Source organism: Euprymna scolopes, chromosome 16, assembly GCF_053919585.1.
Source record: "Euprymna scolopes isolate OS-2025 chromosome 16, ASM5391958v1, whole genome shotgun sequence".
In the NCBI taxonomy this organism is placed as follows: Eukaryota; Metazoa; Mollusca; class Cephalopoda; order Sepiida; family Sepiolidae; genus Euprymna; species Euprymna scolopes.
Window position 1 is genome coordinate 131,850,078 of NC_136497.1, and position 5,901 is coordinate 131,855,978.

The following is a 5,901-nucleotide window of genomic DNA, read 5'->3' on the forward strand; positions in this document are numbered from 1 at the left end:
TCCTCAGAAGTAGGCGAACTTTCTTAGCGTTGCTCCACACTTGACAATCCACGGTAAATAGGTCCTCATATCTCCGATAGAAAGCGTCAAACGTCCCCTTCAACTCCGGTTGGTAGTTGAACGTTTCTATAGCGTTCCATATTGTACTTTGGGAAAAAACAAACTGTCGTCTCTGTGTTCTGTTCTATTGAATATTTTTAACAATAGTTCTTCTTGTCTCTGTTGTTGAAGTAGCATTCTCTCCTACAATGCTTGTTGCCTCTCTATAAATTGTAACTGGAGCTGTTTATCACGTTCTTTTAAATTTTCCTCAGCTTTCTGCTGCTGGTCCATATGTGCCTTGATTAGCTGTATTAATACTGCTTTAATCTCTTCCATCTTATAATGGCTTTTTTTTCCAAGCGCACGAGAAAAAAATTTTTTTCTCCGTTTTTGATTGGAGAAGAGATATAAAATAATAATAAAAAAGAAAATTTCCTTTCTTTGATTGTGTGCGTATGAGGAGGGAGCAATGTATCCCTTACTTCTTCGTAAAAACCTTGGAAATAACCCAATATGAGGGTGGACGAAAAATTTTTTTACTTGCGAAACAAAAGTAAAAAGAATATACTGTGATACCATATAGTTGCAAAAGAATAAAAATAATTGTGGAATTGTCTAAAAGATAACCAAAATGGCTGTTCATTTTATTTTTTCATGTGTGGGTGTGTGAGGAGGGTGTTGTCCCCACGAGGAAGAAATTTTTTTTTTTTACTTTAGGACCGACAGTTAAAAATAGAATATTTCAGAAAATTCCGCTCAATGAAAAAAAGTATTTCTTTTAGTCCAACTAAAATGAAAAGGAAAAAAAAAATTCTCTCCCGTTAAAATATTGCATAAAGTTAGCAGCAAAAAGCAAAGGGAAAAAACTTTTCACTTCATTTGAAAAATGTCCAAATTTGCGTAAGAATAAACTGTAGACAAATTATAATCAGAAATTGTTCTCGCGGTGAAATTAGGTCAACACTTTTCTCTTTTTTTTCTTCTTTCAATAAGCAACCAAATTAATTTTTATGAACTTACCAAAAATGCGTTTAGTACAATTCTTTTCAATTTAAATATAGAGACAAAAAAGTTAACTTACAATTGAGTCGATAACTTTGCTATGCGTTCGTTTTCTTTTTGTTTTTTTGTTTTTAGAATTTTGTTTTTAGAACGTAACTGCCAGCTGAATTCTTAGCTTGTAAATCCGAAGTTCTTTGGAAGTCAAATTCATTTCATTCTTTTCCTCTTTTGGGGAGATAACCGGTGTGAAAGTCGAATCCGACGTCACCAGATGTTATGGGGTTAAATGGTAATAAAACGAAGGAACACAGGACTTTTAGAAACAAACATGTATTCACATATATTATAAGCAAAAGCAGGTTGAGCAATACCATTCCTCAACTGTAAAGTGTTTGCATACGACCTCCTTGGCCATGTGCCAATCTCTGACTGCCTGGGCACCGGTACTCGATACCGGAAGTGACGTCACAAGAGAAAGTGACATCAGGAGATAGTCCATTAATCCCATGGAGGGCGTCTCCAACACTTATAAAGTCTTATCATTTTCTAACTATTATATTTTTTATTTTTAATCCTTACTATCCAACAACCATTTCTAACCCCGTTATGTTTTAAGGGAGATAACTCTCTTTACCGATTTTTGTCCTATTTATCGTTTATCGAAATCACATGTATTCTTACCTAAATATTTTGACTTTAGTATATACTAATCGCCTTTGCTTTATTTTTAACTTATAGTTCTAATGTTTTCATCTCTATATCAATTTAGGTTCGATTTCTTATTTAATTTGATTCAACATTATATTTGGATCCATATCTTACAGTTACTTAATGCTCGATTTTTAGTCGCGTGGAAGCGACTCTATAAGTCACTCCGTCGGTCGGTCGGTCGGTCGGTCGGTTGGTCTGTCCGTAACACTTTTGTGCTTGGCTTTTTTGGTTAAGATCAAAGGTCTGTTGTTAATAGATGCTGTTCTTAGCTTTTTAAGCTTTTCTTGGCCTTTTGGCCAAGATCAAATGTAGTATCTGTTCCGGCAGATGCTGCACTTAAGATAATTTGTACCAGTCAATGGAGGGGAAACCCTCTATACTGGGACAATTATTATTTTTGGTAACCAGAGTGCCCCCTTTTTTGCCTACTTTTAGGGGAGCTGGTTTTTACCTCACATTAAAAACGGCCTTGTGCCTAATTTGCTCAGTGGGGGAGCAAATAAACACCATCTGTTCCGGCAGATACTACAAGCAAAGACCATATGTGGGAGCAACCTCACATATAAGACCTTAGTCAATGTAGGGGCAACCCTTCATACCAATTGTCACTATCCACCTCCTCTACTCCCCGGGAAGTTCGTTCCCAGTTCCCCTTCACTCCTACCATTAAAAATCGGCCTTGTGCCTAATTTGCTCGGTGGGGGAGCAAATAAATACCGCTTTTCTTGGCCTTTTGGCCAAGATCAAAGTGTAATATCTGTCCTTACTACATGCTGTACTTATGTTTATAACTTTGTGATATAAAGTGGGGGATCGATTTTCTGTATTAATTTAATGTAAAATGATCACCGACTTTACAACCAGCCAGTCTCAAAGCCAGTCAAGTCATTCTTCAGATCATCCAAGTTTTTTTTTTTGAAGGATTCCAGTTATTTTTTAAGCATTCAAGTCATTCTTAAGGTCATTCAATTCATCCTTAAGTTCATTAAAGTCATTCTATGTCATTTACTTTTTATTTATTTAAGTCATTTCAGCCCATTTTTCGGTCATTTTAGTTCATCTTTAAGAATTTCATGTCAATCCTACATTCACGCATTCGTTCATTACACGAGAGCACGCGACTAATGGCTATCGGCCTTGTTTTATTTCCTCTTGTGTTTCTGAAAGTACTTAAGTGTTAGTGTATTACGAATAACGATTACTAAATATAAATATGTTTCTATGCCCCTTTTTTTTAGGATATAATTAGTTTAGTTTCTATATGTATGTTTTCTTTCTTTCTTTCTTTCTTTATTTATTTATTGTGCTATTCTAAAATATTCTAAAATATTCTAAAATATTCTAAAATTGATTTTAACATTCTCATTCTCTTACCCTACTTACTTATTTCACTATCAACATATTAGTTCTTACTTTGGAATATACACAAGGCTGGATATATATATATATATATATATATATATATATATATATATATATATATGACGAGGACGCATCAGACCGTCTGAAACGTACGTAAACGATTTCAATGACTTAAAAACATTATTACAATGATCCAAACATAATTCTCCATGAAAAACCAAGGCACAGAATAATAAAATAATGTTAAAAAATACACATTGTTGGTGACTACTCCCTTATTTAAATATATATATATATATATATATATATATATATATATATATATATATACTAGCAAAAGGTACCCGTCGTTGACTGGGTTCAAAAACAGCCTACAGAAAATGGACTCTGATTTATGAAAGTATGATAGGTTATGAAAAGGAAGGGTTGTAAAGAGATAGCTTCGAATTTTGGGCAATCAAAACCAAAGCAAAATATGATGAAAGTAAAAATCAAATAGATAAACCCCATAATTTATTATACCATACCTGCTCACACTGAAACACTTATCACAATATTCTGTGAATCTATATTAAAAAACCTTGTTAAACTTTCTGACATATTTCCATGCTATGGAGGTCAGGTGCGAACGAACACCCCATAATTTCATTATACCATATTTCTTAAAACTGAAACATAATTATCAAAGTATACTTACGCAGATAGATATGAAAAATCTTAATTAAAGTTTGTGCCTATTTCCATTCTATGGAGGCCAGGCGCGAACGCAGACCCCACAAATTTATTATACCATCCCTATTTAGGTTAAAACATACTTATCAAAGTATTATTATGTACATCTATATGAAAAACATTTGTAAACGTTTTTTTTTTTAATTTTTAAATTATTTATTTCCATACTTTGTGGACCAGTTGCGTACGCAGACCCCACAATTTTAATGAATCATCATTATGCCAGATCAAACATACCCATTCCTGTGTCTCGATATATCTTCTATCATTATATGTAATCAGTTTTCTATAATAGTCACCCATATAGGAGCCTATTCGTGACCAGCCACACAGACAGACATTCAGCTTTATATATATATATATATATATATATATATATATATATATATATATATATATATATATATTCAAATAGCGTACGCATGTAGTATATTTCGATTTTGGTCAGCTATTCATTGGTTTATTTATTTATTTATTTTTTACTTGGGAGTCACTACTTATGAAGATCTCAAGGCCACTCGAGGATAAGGATTAATAAATGTAAGGTGATAAAGTAGTAATTGTTAATGGTGTAGATTGGGTAGAAATTGTATTATTTATCGGGACGGCTTAACAAGAATTTGTTTACATTGGATTTGAACGCTGCCGTGTTCTATTCAACCGGGAAACAGGCCAGCGGCACAATGTTCCAAAAGCGGGCACTTTTGGGAAATAAACTTTGTTCATGGAATCTGCGTTAAGATTTAAGCACAGACACAGGATGAGGGAAGTCATATATTGTAATTGCAGTTGAATGTATTTTTGTGACAGTTTGGAAATGAGGGACTTTAACGAAAAAAGTGATAGAAGAGAAACAGGCTCTCAACGTCTCTTCTGTGGGAATGAGATTGCAGCGAAGAGAAAATGGCATCATCTACTAGGTTTCAAAGCCGGTTTTGAACTCTATAAAGGCAGGATAGGGAGCAGATGTGGCACCAGTACTCCATTTTAGGGCGTAATTGGCTCTTATACAGATAGAGGAATGCATCGGCAGTGAGATACCTTGCTGGAGCACTAGAATGATCCAACCATGTTTCCAGCATTATTGGTAACATATTTGATGTATGTGTTCCATTTCTGATCAGGAGTGAATGTTAGTCGCAGAAGCTTATGAAGACCCTGAACTTTCCCAAGACGAGAGCCATTCATGTAAATTGGGGTGTAGTGGGGATCAGAGCGATTATGATGAAAGGAGGGAAGCTTGGTTTTCGATACATTTAAATTAACCAACCACCACTTTCTCCATTGCACCACGTTTTCAACATCAAAAAAGAGGGAACCAGAAAGATCTTGGCCATTGCTGGCCTTTGAAGTGTTGCCATAGATTGTCGTGTCGTCTGCATAAATTTCTACAAATGATCTAAGAATGTAATTTAGGAGATCAGTGATGAAGATCAGGTAGAAGGTTGGGCCAAGGATCGAACCCCGAGGAACGCCTGCGTTAATACTATGAGTTTCTGATTTCTGCCGATCAACGACTACTCTTATAAATCTATCAGAGAGAAAGGATTTAATAATTGAGATGAGATTTCCAGCTATTCCATAGCTCGCGATTTTGTGAAGTAGACCTTTATGCCACACTATGTCAAATGCCTTTGGTATGTCAAGAGCTATTGCTCTAGAGACGAAGGTCTTGTTAGGAGATTCATTAATCCTGTGTGATATAATAGTACATCAGCTGTAGATCTCGCAGAACGGAAACCATATTCCATGTCACTGAGCAGGCACTATTTGGTGAGGAGGTTAACTACTCTGTTTATCACAGATTCCAGCAACTTACTCATGCCGCACAAGAAACCGATTCGTTAGTAATGAGAGGGAGATGACCGATCTGTAGAATTTTTAAATATTGGGCAGACGTAGTTCTTATTATTAGAAAATAAGGGAGAGAGAAATGATGCAAACTGAAGAGGGAACGGAAGAAAATATTAATCAAATTACATGTCAAATATGTCTATCTACTGTTCCATGAAATATTATTGTCTATATATGTCGCTGGATTCACCTCTTTTG

At 34.9% G+C, this 5,901-nt stretch overlaps 2 pseudogenes; both read left to right on the forward strand.

Moving 5' to 3' along the window:
* Positions 1 to 2,031: 2,031 nt before the first annotated feature.
* Positions 2,032 to 2,178, forward strand: LOC145296431 (U2 spliceosomal RNA; annotated as a pseudogene).
* Positions 2,179 to 2,470: 292 nt separating this feature from the next.
* Positions 2,471 to 2,650, forward strand: LOC145296537 (U2 spliceosomal RNA; annotated as a pseudogene).
* The last annotated feature ends 3,251 nt before the right edge of the window (positions 2,651 to 5,901 follow it).